Source organism: Anas acuta, chromosome 5 (assembly GCF_963932015.1).
Source record: "Anas acuta chromosome 5, bAnaAcu1.1, whole genome shotgun sequence".
Taxonomy (NCBI): domain Eukaryota; kingdom Metazoa; phylum Chordata; class Aves; order Anseriformes; family Anatidae; genus Anas; species Anas acuta.
In genome coordinates, this window is record NC_088983.1 from 3,753,806 (window position 1) to 3,772,895 (window position 19,090).

Sequence of the window (19,090 nt, forward strand, 5' to 3'; positions counted from 1 at the left end):
CCCAGCACAGAGCATTATGGGGAGCCAACACCCAGACCCCACAGCAGAGCAGGGAAATCACCCCAAAGGTGGCTCCGTGCTGGAGTCCTAGAGTATGAAGGGTGCAGGACAGGGACTTCACAGAGCAGGGGACCAGGTCAGTCCCTGGGAAAGGAATCAGCAGGGTGCTGAGTGTACAGGGAGCATCTGACCCACAGCACGTGCTGCCCAGGGTCGTGGTAACCGAGGGACAAAAGCATCTTCCCCTGCCCTTTCCCTTCCTCAGGAAATCTCCCCGTGTTTGTACCAGCTGGAGGAGCATCTGAGAGGCACAGGAAAAAAAAATAAAAGTGCTGCAGGGGAGTAATCGAGGACCTGAGGTCTCCCAGGGTGCCTGAGTGGCTGATGTATATCACCCCTATCCCTCCTTACTTGGGGCTTAAAGCGCTTAAAGGCCAAACCTCTCCCTCCTCCACTGCTTCTTTCGCTTCCTCACACCTCCCTTGCACATGGCAGAGGGATTTCCACTCCTGGCAGCAGCAGGGTGGCTCTCAACAGGCACCCCTTAGAGCGTGTTGTGCGTGAGGACTGCTGCCCAGAGGGATGGGAGCGGGCTGCCCGTGGGCTGGAGTGAGACCTGGCTGCCTCGCGGCCTCCTGGAACGGCAGATCCAAGACAGCAGCCACGGCAGCAACAACTTCACGCTTGGATTCTGTGCTCAGTTGTTCTGTGCCCATTTTTTTCTAGCTGTTGGTAGATATTACTTGCTTATCACAAAGCTCGCACGTAACGCTTGTTGCATAACGCCTATCATGTCACGCTGCTGGCATTTTCAGTGCATCTCATAGGAGAAAGCCACCAGCTAGGAAAGAAATCTTCTCCAGAAATCCTTTGCACTTGGAAGGGTATCTGCAAACGTCTACAAAACCTGGGGAAAGGGACGCTTTTGTCACAGAAAGAACAATTGCTTGGCCTGTCACCTCCATCACCCCAGCTGAATGTATCGAACCAGAAAATCCGGTGCTGTCAATGGAGATCTTTCTTGTTCATTCCAAGGCTTTCAATCCAAAATCAGATATTCAAATCTACAAATAACATGAAGCTGCCTGCACCACCTCGAGGGACCCGTGAGTCACACTGGAAGATCTTCCTCAGCTACACAGGAGCCCTGGGAATTCAGGTGAGGAGAGGCAGAAGTTCAGAGACCTCCTACAGCGACACAGCCAGGCAACACAGGGCAAGCAAAGTGGCAATTCTTTTTTTTTTTTTCTCCTCCCTCTCTTTTATTTAAATTTATTTTTGAAGAATCTTACAGTTCTCTGCCTTTCCATACTGGTTTAAAGACTAACCAGAGCTGGGGACAAGCTCTGTAGGTTCTTCAGTATACCCACAGGCTGCCATAGGTAGGCTGAGCAAGAGCGTGGTGCGAGAGCTGGTAGAGGATTTCTCCATACCCAAGACCTGTACGAGGTTTGCTCCTTGTGCTGCAAAGCACAGCTTCAGATCTCAGAACTCAACCCCAGTACAGTTCCTGCTCGCCCTCTGTATTCTCCCCAGACTGTTTTTTTTTTTTCTCTTTTTTACTGAATGGCCATAAACTTCACCAACAGATTCCACCGGGGTTATGTTACACCACCACCCGACCCCAAATCAATTACAGTCCGAAGGGATAGAGTTGCAGGGAGTCTGCAAAGCCCAGTCCTGGCGTTTCCACCAGGGGCAGGGAAAGCACAGCACTGAGAACAGAGCCTGGGGACCCAGCTGAAGGAACGGAGTGGTTTCACAACGGGACTGGGAGGCAGGAGACCTAGGGTTGTGTGCCAGCTCTGCTGCTGCTGCCCATGTGGGATCAATCCCTTTATTTCTGTCTCAGTATAGGGTTATTGGCACACCGCAGTCCCCATCCTTGGGGCCTCCCTGTGCTGATGCTCCAGGATAAAGATGCAGGATGCTTTCTGGGGGACTAAGGAACCGGGAGGGGCTGGGCTTCTGCTTCAGCACCCCTCCAGGCACTGCCACTGTCATTCCAAGAAACACGAGCGTGCTGATCAGGGAGAACTACAGGAACACACCATGCTCATCCCTGACATCCATCATTAGGAGGAAAATCACAGCAACGTAAGGATGGAAGGGACTTAATCCACCGAGGTCTGTTTGCTGCTATATATATAAATATAATCCTTGCCATAAGTCGCACGCGTTTGTTCGGCAGGTGTACTTCACCCGGCTGAACTTGAGGTGTAACGAAAGGAAGCAAAGTAGCCAAACACAAGAGCAACACTTTCCCTGCAAGCCCTCAGCTCACGGCCACGGAGATGAGAGATCAGGCAAGCTGGGGTTGTGTAGATCCCGTGAATGAAGCCCTCCACCACGGCGAGCTGTGCTCTGCGCCAGCTGTGAGCAACCTGCGTCGCTGCTGCCTGCCAGCTCGGGCCTGAAACCTTTGGGGTCGCTCGTTTTCTGCCGATCTCAGCACAAAGAGGACCTTTTCTAATGAAGGAAGTTCAACTCCTTACCCTCTTCAGCTGCTTTAGTTTAAGTCTGAAGTCAGCGAAGCCAGAAAAATCCGAGACTCACAGCTAAAGATCCTCGGTTTGTCTCAGCGAAGTGAGAAAAGCAACAACTACCAGGCAGTGCTGTAAGGGATGGTTGCAGGGCCTGGTAGAAGTGCTGCGTACCTGCATGTCCCGGTGTGGCACAGCCTGAAGTCTTGGCTCGGTTTTAAACCCAGCACAGCTTGGAAGGGTATTAAAGAAAGGCTGATGAAAGAAACTAGGGATTATTTCTGGAGAAACCAGTGGAAGATGCTGTTGCTAAGCACCTGTTAGATAAGTTAAATAAAGAAACACGACACAGCATCCAAGAGCCTAAAGCCAAATTTCTCTCTGGCACAGCTCTACTGAATCAATCAGATTGCACAAGGACTGAACGTGGTTCAAAACACCTCTGCCCAGCAGCCACTCAGGATCTGCCCTTCCCAGTTTTAGCACCCTTTCTCCCAAAGATTCGGGATGTGGAGCAGGGAGTTCACCACAAAGTCAGCCTTTGTAGATTTGAAGTTAAGGAGAGGGGAAGAGGGGGGGGGCACTGTTCCTCTCTTGCCTAACCTGCCTTGAACTTGACTGCAGGAACTCAGGGAAGCAGCAGATGTGTTAGCGCCTCTCGGCGCATTCAGCCCGACATCGGCACAGAAAAAAAGAAAAAAAACAAATCTTCACTCGCCAGCTTTTGATACGACCTGGACAACAAACGGCTTGGAAGAGTTCCTCTTTCCTCGGCGGCGCAAATCGTGGTAAAGCACCATCTTGATAGTTCCCAAAGAGATTCGTTTACAAAGATCAGGATAGGGGAGGCTTGTTCGGTCTCCCGAGATGTATCTCATCCTCTGACAATTCACTGAGACCTTTGCTGTATCTAGCTATATGTGTATAATTATCTGCTCGGATACCTGAGCTTCTATGCAACGGCCTTGCTCCAAGTAACCCAAACTATCCCCAAGGCATGGCACGCACAGAATGGCCAGGGCAGGGAGGGGAGGAGGGGCAGGGGACTTCCCTCGTTTGCCGCTGGAAATCGGCATTTTAGGGCCTTGTAGTCATTTCCTTGCTAGTGTGAGGAACCTTTTTGTACATTTATATAAAATAGGAGGCCAGGAGTGCACACCCCCATCTTACTTCCTAATATATTATGTCCTCCCCTGCCGAGTCCTGGGACTTAGTCTGGATTTGGTAACCGAAGTAATATAAATGTTAGCTAAGAAGTATTCCAGCAATATGGTTCCAATTTAAGCTCGTTTTGAAGTCGAAAGGACCAATATGTCTCAGCGATTCTTCACTGGACGCTTAGCTCTAATGCAATTTGGGCAGGAGCGCGCGCCGCTCTCCAGAAGCCCTCGTGCGACGCTCCAGAGCTCGTGCCCCAGCAGGATGCGGAGCAGCCGCGAGCGCCGGGCCCTGGCTGGTGGCTCCCTCTCCTCTCCTACCTGGCGGGGCTTTGCTCAGCACCCGGCACTGTGCTGGCCAGGCCTCGTAGGAAAATGCAGGAGCGCAGGGCCCCGTTTCCACTCTCCTTACCCTCTCGCGTTGCGGAGGCGACGCGAGGCACCTCGGAAGGAAGCCATTCCCCGCAAGCTGTCTGCGCTTCGCGTCCACGCCGTGCTCCTCGCGGCGCTGCCTTCCCTTGTGTCCGCACACTTTTCTCAAGGTTCGCCTGCCCCCTTTTTCCTCCCTCACACCCCTGCGGAGCCCCCTGGCTGAATCCAAGTAATGAGCTAACCCATGGAACTCATTGCCCTTTATCTTGCTGGGGAACGTGCACCTTTTGAACTGCCATCTGCAGATTGTGTTGATGCACTGACTTGTTAACTGTGCCATACTGTGAAGGAAATGGCATGATTTAGATCAAGTGCTCTGGACGGCTGTTCATAAGAAACACTTGAGCCAAGCTGTTACTGCTCAGGATGTGCCCTGGGGAGAGGGGTTTCGTTTCGGGTCATGCTCTTGCCTTGTATGAGGGCAGGCGCAAAGTACTGAAATCACAGTCCTTCCCTGAAGCTGAGGGGAGGGGGGAGGAGAAACATTATGAAACCATAGAAGCGAAGCTGCCAAATTAACTTCTCACCCTTTCAATCACACTCCAGAGGATAAAAGCCTAACATTTCTGCCTCAGAAACAGGCTCAGTTTACACCAAACAAGTTATTTCTCTAATTTATCAGCCTTGCCAGCTATCATTCTAATTATTGGAAACCTCAGACTTTTTATGAAGTCAGATGTACAGCATATTTGCATGGCTGTAACGTATCACTAGATAAATAGGTCTGGAGGAAAGAAAGGCTTTTTGAAAGGAATCTGCAGGTTTCTTTACACGGTTAGGGCTTTAAGGACACTATCACCAAAAAAAAAAAAAAAAAGGTTCTGGATTTAATTTGCTTTTTTTTTAAAAAAATGCCACTTTCGACATAACACAACACAGCTAAAGTCAACAAGAGAGGAGGAGGCTGTGACGGAAAGCTCATCAAAAGCCTCCCATGGACTTTCCCTGGCTCTGGGTCAGGCCTTCATTCCTTCTCTTCCCTTGCATAGTAGCAAAGCCCGGGGACAGGCTGACACCCGGCAGCCAGGCCGGCCCGGAGGAGCAGCCCGAGAGCCATCGAGACAGAGAGCTCGCCCAGCCTTCCCCAACACAAACCCTGATTTGTCCATTATATGTAAATGGATGATTAGAGTCATTCTCTAAGACAAATTTACTTTTCTGCACACTCTAAATCTGTTTAGTCACTTTAAAGGTGTCAATTATTGGAGCATGCTAAGACTATGAATTTCTTAGTAATAGCTTTAATAACATTTTGAAATGAAAAGCAGATACCTTGAAGTTGGCTTACTTTGAAAAGACATATGAGTAGATCTGGTTTTAATTTATGTCCTATTCTACATCTGGAATCCCTTATAATTAAAACTAAAAGCTGGACTACTACTTCCACCTGTCAAATGATGAAAAGATGAATGCACTAATAGCTTACTAAATAGCCCAACATGATAGAGTTTACTCTCCCGTTCCATACAGTAAAAAAGGATTTTGGACAGGAGGCTAAAGGTCTTTGGTCATTACTAATAACACGCTTTCAGTATTAACCTACGTACCCCACTGCCACCACCATCAGTGCCTTTTAGCACCGAGATCTCAAAGCTGCACTTTGCATTTTCATTAGGTGTGTTTTCATCTCTGTGCTGCGGTGTTTCAGGCCTTCCCAGCCTACAGGTTGTCTGCCCCATAGATCCTCTCTTCTCTAACTATTTTCAACCACTCCACATTTTTCTTCCGCTCATTTTATTTTCTCATCTTAACTGCCTTAATCCATCGAGTTTTCCATTTGTATTTCTGAAGCACTCTTCTCCCAGTGACAGCTCTGCCATTGATGTGGGCAGTCTGGGACATGTGACAACTCAGACCCTATTTTGCATCTTCTTGTGCCGTTCCTTTGTGATCCCACCCCTTCTGTTCCTGTAGATTCACCTGTCTCATCTTACCACACTGTCTGACTTGGAGAATTTCAGTGCACACATCTGTAGAGAATCGAACAAAAGTGGACCCTCAAAAGATGCGTAGGGCTTTGGGGTACAGACACAATATTAAAAAATGACACTTGTTGGATAAACATTTTAAAATTTCTCTCTTACAGAAACACTGAGCGCTTTTTCTCCTGTGTGTTTATACATCACTCATGCACAGCCAGATTAGGAACCTTTTACAGGAATCCAGGAGATTCCAGCTCTGCAGTGTGAGCCTACAGCCTCTTCTGGCCCATCACGGCCATTCTCTCTAGCAAAACGTTGCCCATTTATCTTCAAAGTTGTTGCAAAAAAAAACAAAAAAACACACACAACAGAGGGGCGAACCCATTTGAAGTGCTACACATCACTTTTAAAAATAAATGAAAAGCAAAGGAGTTTGTTTCATAAGGAAATCTTTGGTTCCGTCCTCGCACAGCCCTTGCAGTAGACAGCCAGTTGTGTGGGCAGTCTCCGAAGATTAATCGTCTCATCGCCTGCTCTCGTTTCCTCTGTCCACAGAAATATGAAAATATCCGATTTGGAAAACAGGACTGAGCTTGAAAAACAGTTTGGAATAGTCCGAACTGCGAAGGCTCTACTCTAGATGCAGCAGTCTTATTAACGCTGTTGCTGGTACGATTGCTATCCTAACAGCTCTTTCTAGTGAACAACCACAAAACGGTGATTCCTGCAGTTCTGGGTAGTGCTGAATGAGTTATTTTCGTATTGCTGTGTTTCCCCAAGGAAAAGGGGAGTCTTGTCTCCCTATCGAGCTGCCCAGATGCCTCCTTGGCATATCGATGCCAGGAGCCGTGGATATTCAAGCTAAATATTGTAGCTCTGGCAGAGAGTTATGGCAAAAGCTGTCCCAACTATTACAAACGCGCAGCACTCGACTTCTTACGTCAAAGCAAAGAGTAATGTTTCAACGGCCCCAGCAAGTAGGAAATGATGCAGGTATTAAACATTATTACGAGAACAGAGACACATTAGTTACTGTTTATCCACCAGGACTGTGAATGGAGCTTTTTGTTGTGAAGGATTTTCCTGGGGAAAGTTAATACACTTTGTCCAGACCATGCGATGGTACAAATCAGTGTAGTTCCATCTAAATCAATGGATCAGTGTTGATTTACAGCAGCTGAGGATCAACCCCCTCTTTTGGGGTCTGCTGAGGATTGGATAACATATACTGCCTAGAAACACTGATGACAAATTTGAAACTGTGTAGGGATATGCTGAACCGAAAGCCTGATTCAAACCCAAACTGGCTACTCTCCTTTTAAATCACGGAGAGCTGCTGTCTTAAACGGTACTGTCAAACCAGCATTTTGAAACATGCATCAAAACCTGGCGGCTGCACCCTCTGCTCTGCGCCGCGCACGCTGCATTCCACACAAACTCAAACCCGCCCAGTGCCGATTCATAAATGATGTGTTGGTTTAATCTATTTTTCACAGGGGGTGTTTCAGAGGAGGAAAATTAGAAACAGGTAGAGGGGACTATTATTACTGTCTCATAGTGTGCTCTTGTACATGAGGATTGGATTAAGATAACATCTGGTCTATATTTCTTGAACTATTTCCCTTTTATCACAAGAAAATCGGCAACCCATCTCACAACTGCTCCTAATTTAGATCTAAATATCACTGATGAAACATTGTACAACATGCTGTTATCTATTAAAATGATTTCCCTGAAGGAACAGTGGATACTTTTATATTTTCCAGCCAAGCCAACCATATTCCCCCTTAGCACTAACTAGTTGCCTTATAATCAAACACTCCAATGGTAACTGCAAAATCCCTTTGGAAAAAAACAGTGAGTCCTCATCGAATATTCAGCTGGTGGAAATTCATGCCTGTCCACTGACTGAAGTGGAGCAATGTCCCTTTACACCACTTTCCTTAGGATAACAACTTTGATTCATACACGGCCCAAACCTGCAAGGTGCTAAATACCTTCTGCACTGACTTGTTTTAGGAGGAGCAGGGTGAAGCTAAATCCAGGCTCCAATACATAATTTAGCAAAAGATTTTAAGCATGTGCTGCAGGGTCTGACTTCTACAGACAGCGGAGGAACAATGAACAGTCCTGAGATTTTCTCTAGGAAGCAGAAAGGCAGAGCACAGCTCGCTGTCATCCCTCCCATTTGGTTCAAACAGAAAAATTGTCAGTGGAATGCAGTAATCTTTTTTTCAGCACTTTGCAGAGTTCAAGTCCCCAGAAAGCAGCCTATTGAGTTCAGCAAATAAAAACTTCTGTTTTCTTCACGAGTCTATAATTCATTTTCATGGACAGTAAATCAGAAAAGGGAGCAAAAAAAAAGCATTTTACAATCTCAAACTATTTTGCATACCTTCACTGCACATCAGTTTTAGCCATTTCCATCGCATCCTTACCACTTAAAATGGGGGAATTAGATAAGCATACATTCCCTGTATTAACTGCTTTAATTTAAAAGTAATTTCCACCATCTGGAATGACTATTTACTGTTGTTTGGAAGAGGGAAAAAAAGGAGAATCTGAAACTGTAGAAAAGATCATCACAATTTCTTTCAAAGAATAACCAGTCTGAAGGAGGGAGAAGCATATAAGGAATGTAATTGATTGTCCACCAGTGAACCCGTGTGTTTTGGAGGGAATTCTGAGAATAAAAAGCCACCAGCAGTTATCACCGGTCAGACTGGAGCCATTCATTTTTCACCTGCTTGTGTTTGTTGTCTGGCAACCAGTCAAGGGTGCTATTAGCAGAATTAAGCTCCAGAAGAAAAGATTGCCCGGTAGGAGGTAAGATAAAGACTGGAAAGTGTGGCTCGTTATCAGTATCACAATAAGGACCAGGTCAGAAAGGATTCAGTGTGGGTTTCATTTCAAACAGGTAATCTCTGCTGAAATAATAGAGTAATTGTTGCTTTGAAACCTTTATGTGCTGCAGCACACTACAGCTCATTTGATACAGATTCTGGACTTAATGAAGAACTCCAACAAGCCTGAAGCAGACACACAGATGAAATAGGAAAGAAAAAAAACTGCAGCAGTGGAAAATGTCTTTATCCTGTAATTCCAGGTCAATATAGTGAAACATAAAATATTATTCAGGGCAGTTTTATACCTTGATTTACGTCTCCCCTCCTTCTCAGGCTGCGTTCTATCTGTCTATAAAGTTTTGGTCTATAAACATGCAGTAACGTAATACAAAATATTGCAAGAGTAATAACATATGTAATTATAGTACCTCTCACAAATCCCGAACACCAGCAATGAATCAAAGATTTCCAGGGCAATTCCTTGAAATACAACTTTTTCTAAGTTTTACTCAAAGGCTTGAAAGAAGTCGCTGGGACAAGCTGCAAGAGCAAGATGCGCGTTGCAGCTGACGTTGATGGACAGCATTTTACATTTTTCTGGCAAACCGCCTAAATGTTTGCCTTGAAAAGTAATTGCTGAGTGGGCTTTTCCTTTTTTTCTTTAGAAAGATAATGCACCTTTCTCTCAGTCATCTCCTTTAGAAATACTCATTAACCGCTTGGAGATTAATCTGCTGTTTGGGTTCATATTGTTTGCAGAAAGAGCTACCCAGCAGAAGAGTTGAACTTCTAAGTCTCAGAATTCAAAGGGTGAGCTGGTAAACACTGCCAAAGCAGAGAAAATAAGGGAAAGAATTCTCTCTTCTATGGCCTCTTACCTCAGGACAACCTTGGGTTTCCAAGCTTTGGAGGCATTTAAAGATAGCTTCACTTCAGTGTGGACATAGTCAGTCTTATACACAGTTCTTTTAAATCCGAGACACAAGGAGGGACACAAGGAAGCCTCGTGGAAACAGGTCAAGGCTTTAACATCTTCCACTGGAGCCCTTCTGAGTTCTGGATGTGGAGCAGAAAACAGTACGTTATGCAGGGTTCTTATACATGGAGACAGCTCCCTGGTCCTCCTGCAGCTACTGCAGGGCTTGTTACAGCCCTCAAACCTAGAGATGATGCATGCAGGCAAAGATCTCAGCCCAGCAACTCAGTGCTGAACCCACAAAATACTCCGTGGGTACAATGCCCACTGTTACGTGATGCATTTCTGAGTTTCTGTGGGTATACACACGCCCACTCCCTCCCTGGCTCCTGCTAACATTAATCATCATACTTTCTCATACCTGGATTATACCTGGATTATACCCTGGATTATATCTTTCTTATACCTGGATTCAGATGTGAGATAATTTTCACTTTAGAATCTTGAAGAGTTGGCCAAGGAGCTCTCAGCTTTTCAGTTTTTATTTAAGAAATCTCATAAAAACCGGGGATTTGCAAAAAAAATAAATAAATTATGGACCAGAATTTCTCTAAAAGAAGGGAATCGTGACTAAATAGGAAACAGTCAACACAGCATCAGTTCCAGGTAAGACTATTATAAAATAGTGATGAGATGAAATCAGTTCTAAAGCTAAAGGCTAGCAGCCCAAATAGTATCAATCCTCTCGATGTAACAGAATACAAGTCTTAAATGCTTTAAATGTTTTCATGACCATAGATTTGTTTGGTAAAAAGCAGTGGAGCTGACAAAATAAATCAGGAAGATCTGCAGGGTACACTTCACAAAACGCCAATTTTAAACAGGTGCTTTGCAAATACTGATTCAGAACCCAGTCTATGGCTTGAATATGGCCCAGAAACCACTCCAGATGGGAAATCTAGTCCAAAGGGGCACAGGACGTTGTCTGGCAGCACCAAAAATTAGGGCACAGGGATATACCTCACTGTGGCCAGTGCCACTCAAGAATGTTATCAGAGTTCAGAAGAAGGGGTACTGCTGCTGCTGAAGTTTGCAGATGGCACAAAGCTGGGTGAAGCAATGAGTAACAGTGAAGCTGTCGATTCTTCAGGCTGAGCTGGACAACTTAGAAGGTGGAACTCATTTGCCTCCTTATATATTTTGCAAAACAACCAGATGCAAGGGCAGACATGGTTTTTAGGATCACACCGTGCAGATCATAGCTTTTAGACCAGCTTTAGCATTTAGTCATACGCATTTTGCAATGGTGAGTGCTACAGGAAACACATGGAATGATTTGCTAGGGTCAACGCAGACACAATAGAAGTTGACAACAGTGATCGATGTGGAAAACACTGTCAGATTTGCCTCTCTATGCTTTTTACCTGTATTCTTTGTACCTTCTCTCAGCACCAAATTAGGGCTGTCAGAACTATAAAGGCAAAGGACTCAGAACTCAGTTCTTCTATACTGCTCCCACTGCCAAATGCAATTTCAGCTATAGGGAAATTGGCCTACAGGGAAATTATTTTCTGGTCCTAGACAGCAAGAAAACAGGAATGATAGGCTAGCCTGGCATTAAGAGCTATCTGCTTCCTACATGGGACACATTAGTTATGATTTTGCTTCTTGAGCAAGGCCAGTCACTCCAATCACTCCAAACCTATCCCAATGGAAACGTTCACACTGGCCTAATGCTGTCTGCACTGCCTACGGATAACACTAATTGTTTCTGCATCCAGGGAGGAGAAAGGTACCAAGCTTGAAGGAGCCTCAGTGTCTCGGCCTTTTCAAGTTGATAGCTGAAACAGTGACTTGCTTGTGCCTTGTATTTTGCTAACCTAGCCCAATTATTCTTTTTGTGATGCCTCGGAGGTAGAGACATCACTGCACAGACCAAAGAAAGATGGAAAGCTCCCTGTTCGTAATAAAACTTAGACTTGGATTCTGAAACGAGCTCCACAGGAGCAGCCTCCAGGCTCTCATGACTCCACTGAAGTCACCGGGGAGCACATGGGCTTGCCTACAGAAGGATCATGGCAGATTTGAGCATATGAGCTGAGGGGGCTGATCCTGCTAACACCTCATACCGGGCACAGAGCCAGGTGCACAGAGAGATTCAAACTAAATCCTAATTAAGTGTCTGAATTCCCGGTGAAATCCATGGGTAGTTCGATGCCTAAATATCAGTGGGGATATTGATCCAGCTGCTTATCACTGCGAGTAGTATCCCACTGATTTCTAGAGCAGATGATGGCGTTTGCCATTTGATTCCAATTTATCTCTTCCTTTTTTCTTTCTGGAATGTGAGAGAAGTTGTGAGGATGACTGCACTGCCATTAGCTGTACATGTGCTAGCACTTTCTCAAAGGAAAGGGATGACATATCAATATGAACCTGAGCCCGGGCAACACAGGAAGAAAATTAGCCTATCACTAGAAAACACAAGGCTTGAAATTTGTAGAGAATATATACTATAAAGCCCTGTAAGAGAGCTAGATCTTAAAGAAATGTATATGGTCTGAAACATAACAGCACTCCATGCTTCTTGCCACATTACCACCGAAATTAGCTGATAAAAATGTTTGGCGAATAAGCCAATATAAAAACATTCTGATTTCACACCAAAGGCATGCTCAGCTCCTAACAGGAACTAAGAATCCTGCACCTATTAGATCATATCTCTGCTACCCACTCAGGGTAAATGATTGATATAACAGACGTGTTGAATCAAGATGCTAGTTCATTCTTCTCTTTTTTTATGCAGGCACTTTCAGCCAACAGATTTTTTCCCCCAGAATATCTGTGATTCCTTAGATTCTTTGAGGCTATTCCCTTAATAATTGGAGGAGCTGCCTGAGCAGAAAGCTGCAGCACAATGCCTGCTCTCTGCTGAGAGAGCTCTCTGGGTTGGAGGCACACGCACTCTGTCTATGCTGCTGCAATCAAACCAGCCCAGCTTGAGAAAGCATAAACACCGTGGTGGGCAGAAGAGCCAAAAGCAGGGGGACAGAAGGGAAAACGGTCAGGTCACAGTTATTTCTTTACCAGATTAGGGCCTGAACTAGGTCCCACTGAAATCAGGGACACACTTTCTATCAAGTTCAACAGAAGCAACCTTTGAGAGTGTGTTTTCTTGCCAACTGTCTGAGTTAATATGGATGGGCCCTACAGATTTCCACGGCAAAGAAAATATTCCTTCTCTGTCTCCCAACCTATATGGATCTTTGGCTCTTTAAAAAAGCAGCATCTTCGGGAGGTGGGAGCCCACTTGTATTCCTCCTGTCCCCAGTCCCTCTTTGCATATTAGGACTCATTAGTGGGGATTTTCAGGTATTTCAGATGTGGGACACACCTTTAAAGAAAGCAGCAACTCTTCTCCACGGGCATTTACAGGAGCAGTCGCTCTTTCTTCTCATGTCTGGAGAGAAGTACAGGGAATCTGCAGACTAACAACTGGGCAGTTACCTGACTGCGCTGCAGCAGGTGCAAAGAGCTACACCACCCAGACTTCTGCAAACCACGAGCAGATGCTCACAAGCCACAGGTTTTTAACTTTTGCTTAGAGCATCCCCTCTGCGCCGACATGCTGCCTCTGTCCCACGTGGGCCCAAACACGGGGAGGCACCTCCAAGCTCCTTGCTCCTGAGCGTCCAAAAGCACAGGCATCAGCCAAACGTGGGTAGGACACGAGTTGGAGCTGAGATACAGCTCAGAGCACACGAATGCTTTGAGCTTCCTCAGGGCCCTTCGCTGCGCCTAGTGGGAGAGGTTTCTTTCAGCTCAATATTGCCAGTGCTGGTAGCACAGCTGCTGAATTGATATTTTACACCAAGAAGCTTGTCAAAAGTCAGAGGTGAAATGTAACTCACTATTTTATCAAATTACTAGGGGTACACCAAAACGGCCTTCAAAGACTTTCAAAATACAGAACTGTTTCTTGTTGTGTCCCTTTGCATCTTCAGGGGAGAAATGAGCTTTTATTGAATAGTAAGTTTAACTCAAATTAGACATTTGAGAGGAAAAAATTACCCACATCATTAGTATCAGGAAACGTGGCACATTAAGAATGCAGGAAGACATTTATTAACAGTGTAAAAGAGAGGGTTATTAGTCTGGATTATCCCAAGAGGTGTTTGTTTCTCACAAGACTCCAGCAAATTCTTTTCCTCTTTCAACTCCCAAATCAGCATACCTTTGGAAAACACCTACTTTTCCCCAATTACTTTCTCCTCCCTCTAATATGTTTTTACCCTAAGACTGAGGAGCTTGCTCTTCCCCCAGAATAAAAGAACTCCTTGGGGATTTCTTCCGAATAAATCCTGTGTTTGTTAGGACTTAGCACGCATGGAAATGAACGAAATAAATAGAACAGCAAAAACAAAGGCAAGGCTGCTTTCTGCTCTATATGCGCTGTCTGCATATTCAGCATTCATAATCAATAACAGTTATTCTTGGCAGATTCCTGAAATCATTCCACGTAGTGCCTTCCCACTGCACCTTCCTGCACTAGTGCTAAGCAAACGCCACTCACCTGAGTGTGTGTCTGTGCCTCGTGCTGGTTGTATGTGGATGGAGAGATGCGTGGATGGATAAACTGCGGGCAAAGCTGTGAGAATTCACTGTAGCTTTGGAAAGCTGGATGTTAAAGAAGCAGTTTCTTATGTCAGAAAAATAATTTGGATCCACAGATCATTTTCTGTATACAGACTCATGTTCTAACTAAAAATACTTCGGTCCGAGGATGCTATTTGTTTTCTACCCCTCAGTGCAAGCAGCCTCGATCTACACAATCTGGACAGAAATTATAACCAAACTATTCTGAGAAAACAAATCTTAAAAACAATATATGCAATACAGCTGTTTAGTAGCTCCCCGGGGCTCACTGGTGCTTACTGCCAGCTCTCAGCTCTTTTTGCTTTACACTGGGAGGGCCAATTTCTTTAGATTACCTTCTGGAGTATGTATGTCTCTCTCCCCTCCATGCTGTCACCCTAGAAGGCTCTAACAAGCCTCCCGCTGCCACATTCTTGTTCTCAGGAAGATCTGTTAACATTTTTGTCTCCTTTTGATCTCTGGACTCTTCTCCCGACACTTTTCACAGCCTTCTGAAAATGGGATTCTTGAAGTCAACACTTTGCTTATTGTCTCCCTAATGTAAACTTCATTTTCTTTTTTCATTTGGGAAGCTATTTCCGTATTTGCTCTTTCCACACCTACTGGATTCAAGCTACCTGCGATTTAATAATCACTCTACCTGAAACCAACCCTAGCACCTGTTTATTGCTCAGCAACTCATTTGCATATCAGCATTTGGGGATTTATAGCTGCAAGCTCCTTTCCCTTGTGCTGTTCAGTTCAGCTATGTTGAGGTGCAACGGCTGACGGTGGGTTTTACACGTCAGGATGTGATAGTAGAGGAGACCTCTACAGAGTCCATGCCTTTGGACCTCGTTGCGGGATGGAAGCCGAAACAAACCAGCCAGCATAGTAAGAAAATACTTCTCAGCCTATTATATTCCCCCCAGCACCACCACCCCTCCAATTGGTTAAAATAGCCCAGTATTCGGTACCACAAAGGGCTGTAATTTGTATGGAATGCCAAGCACTTGGAAAGCACAAGGGGACACTGAGTGGGGAGGTCCCACCCCACAGATGCTCTGTCCCTTTCAAGCCATGGGAATCCAGGCTGCCTCCCTCGACACGAAATGCAGCCTTAAGAGATGAATGCTGATCCCAGCCCCAACAAGAATAAAAAAGATGTTTCCAAAATGGCACAGCTCTCCCTCAGCCCAGAATCTTTCTTTTAAGACAATGAAGCTTTTAATAGGTTGCATACAAAGGAGGAACATGGAAGGTAAGTTTACTCTTCATCCACAAATGAAATCTGATTATCCAAGGCTCAGCTGTATGGGACAGAGAAAGTCTGAGCTCCAGGGACATTAGGCCACAGGTGGTACCCCTGCCACTTCCAACACTACTTGGCATGGAAGGAAGACTAAAGAAATAAGAAGATACTGGAGGGTAAAAACAGGAACAATCGACCTCTGGACACTCAGGCTTTGCCCTTCCCTGCAGGACAACTTCATGAAGATTTGTTCAAAGTTTTCCTACGGTTTCCACTTGATTCACACTATTTTAACAGTTGAACTGGTTTAAAAACAAGTAAAATCAGTTTTATAAAAGACAAAATTCTGGTTCAGAAGACAGGAAGACAGATGCTCTGCTTGTTTTCTGCTCTTCTGACTGGTGACAGTGGGCACACGGAGAATACGCCATGGTTCTGCATGGATTTTCTGTCTTGTGCTGGCTTTTTTTTTTTTCCTCCTTCACTGAAACTCTCCTGCATCCTAACGGTTTCACATCAGTCACACTATCTTCTTCCTATACTGTAGTGTCAATGGTGGTAGCTAAGCCACATCACCCAAGCTACTGTTCCTCCTGTGGAGCTGTGCCTGCAGCTGAGTGGTTGGGTGGACAACGGGGAATTTCCCACTTTAGCCTTATCAGTTACTGGAGGCTAACTGCCGTAAGGACCACAAATCAGAAGCCTACAACAGCTATAAGCAGTGACCAGGATTTAAAACCTGGATATAGATTCTACTTAGATGGCACAACCATAGCAAAACTGTCTTTCTGCTTCCACCATTCACCATCCTTGCTGGACGACTAGAAAATCTACTACTGAGATATTTTTTCTTTGCATAAAGACTGAAGAAGGAAGAAGACTCCATCTCAAAGACTCAAAAATTAAACCACGATTAGAAAAGCAAAAATAGCAAAAGAATTAGTGACGTCTGCTACTACTCATTGTATCTCTCTTTCATAAGGAAAGAAAATGCTACAGGTAGCACAGACAGCGTGAAATCAATTAGTTATGTCACATTTGAGAAATTCCATCAGATCTCGTGAGCTGTGCAGGTCAGGCAGGATCAGGTCTCCCAGACTGCAGCAGGTGATGCTGCTGAGCTAGCAGCTGCATCCTGCTTTTTTTTTTTAAGTCTCGAGAATAGATGACCCCAAACGGTATTAAGGGCAGCTGCTGGCAGAGATGCTATCCAACACGAGATGTGTAAAATCCAGGTTCTTAACACTTTTGATCATTAAAATCAGAAGGTACTTTTGCAGGTGAAAGGACACCAGTTGCAGTGTTTCAGATTCCAACTGCTGAGGTTGTGCTGTCCTGGGAGCAGGGAAGCAGCTGGGACACTCAGGTCTGGGAACCTCACCTCCAGTTGTTTTGTTTGAGGCTCATGGAAAAATCCCCTACCAGAAGAACTCCGAGGAAGCTGCACGTTCTCAATTCTTCCATTTCCAAATCCACACCTAGGAACAACGTGAGATGAGGCTCACAGGGTGTGGAGCACTGTGCTGTGATATTTGGCCTTTTGGGAAACAGGAGGTCAGATGACCTTCTGAGGCAAGCTCTGCCGGCAGGAAAGGATCCTTCACATTACAATATTATTTGTGTGTTCCCTGGCTTTCCCCTGGTGCAATTCACTTACCCTGCAGGAAAATTTTTGTCCCACCTAACCAAAGAAAAAGAGTCATTTTCTCCCAGGTTGGTGAGTTGGTTCGGCTTTTACCATGCAGTCAGGCAAGCACGAGAGCTGCTGCAAGGAGGAAATGGATCACAGAACCACAGAATGGTTGAGGTTGGAAGGGATCTTTAGAGGTGACCTGGTCCAGCCCCTCTGCTCAAGCAGGGACACCTCCAGACACCTACCCACAGAGTTGGGAGAAAGGGGAAAGGAGTGGGACTGCCCCTTTCAACTAAGTGAGCTGTTGGACTGGCTCAGTCTTTTCATGTAAATTCCCTCTTGGTCCCTCTTCCCTCTAGACAGAGAAGGTGACTCGAGGCATAGATGACCTGACAACCACAAAGAGGAACCTCTCTTCCTCAGAGGAGAGTGCAAGCCTAGTACAGCAACCTTCCTGACTTAAGACTGTACTTAAATCTTTTGCCTAATGGGGGTAGAATTAAAGCATCTCCAGTCGGTGAGGTAAATATGGGCCGTGGTATCTGTGCTTTAATTCATTCTTGCCAAAAGGTCAGTTTAGATGGACCCAAAGGGAGGACTGCATTATACATCTCATTTGAAACAAAAATCTTACTTTTCTCTTGAATACAAGCTTTTTGCTCTTCTGACTAGGCACACCTGTTTTATCTACTAACGCAAATCCTTGCAGCCACGTGTGCCCAGGGGAAAGGGGGAGTGTAATAAATAGCAGAAGCAAATAATTTACCCAGTAAAGAGCATTCCATGCTTTCTGTATGCAAATTCTGCATAAAAATTCTACATATATGGTGCAGAACTGCTCTGAACTCAACTCTAAAAATGTTCAATGCAAACACAGCTGTTATCAAGTGTTGTTCTTTCCAAAACTCCATTCAGTTTGATAGTTATCGCTATGCCAACAGCATTCCCAGTACAAATCTCTCTTTCCAAGACTTTAACAACTGCTTTACACATGAAAAGTTCACCCTGAAAGTTGGTGCTCTGGATCTCCACCCAGTTGTGTGCTTCTCCCTCCTAACGATAACAAGTCAGCCCAAATCAGCTCTAACAGATCCTGACCAAAGCGGTTCGGCTAATTTAGGTTTTTTAGAACTACAAATATTTGTAATTTCAGGAGATATTTTATAACATCCCTGTTCAGCAGAATATTTTAGTGCCTTTGAGTACATACTCAAATCTCGCCGGTGTCAGAAGACATATGATATATGATGTTTAACCACAGTATCTGGTAAAATTTGCTAAAGTGTTTGGAACTGTAATAACACTTTATTCAAATACCAGTTTTTGAGGGCTAGGGTAGATCAGAGCAGTATTTTGGTTGACTGGTTGGGTTGTTGTTTATATTAGCTTTTAGGAAAATATTTTTTTTCATCCAGCTACAGAGGATTTTATTTTTTTTTAAGAATCAAAAGTCTTTTAAACTCATAATTCTACAAAACTAAAGAGGAAAGCACTTCACTTCTACTTCCTTCAGGGGGCTGATCACAGGATCTAGCTGTGCATTGTGTTCTTGAGAAAACATCTAAAATAACTCAGCAGCTGGCATTTTTAAATGTCACAGGGACAGTAAGGTCAGCTCCCCAGCTGAGGTCTATTTAACTCAAATCAGGACCTGAACTGTTGATCACAGAATACGGTTTAATATTATATGCATGTGTGTGATTCAGAAAATCTGAGCTGATTCATTTCAGTGAATGCCTACAAGGGAGATGGGAACTTACTGCTCCTTTGCGTCCTGCATTTCCTCCACCCTCATCGAATTGATTTCTGTGTAG

At 44.9% G+C, this 19,090-nt stretch overlaps 1 long non-coding RNA gene across 17 annotated transcripts in view; it reads right to left on the minus strand.

The window, feature by feature from the left end:
- Positions 1 to 19,090, minus strand: part of LOC137856699 (uncharacterized) — a 110,566-nt gene that overhangs the window by 46,419 nt on the left and 45,057 nt on the right. For 16 of the 17 annotated variants that reach the window (XR_011096708.1, XR_011096715.1, XR_011096711.1 and 13 more), the window contains exon 2: positions 9,719 to 9,889. The exons of the other annotated variant lie outside the window; for it this stretch is intronic. This is a non-coding gene — a long non-coding RNA (uncharacterized lncRNA). The remainder of the gene's footprint in view (positions 1 to 9,718; positions 9,890 to 19,090) is intronic. 17 annotated transcript variants of the gene reach the window in all.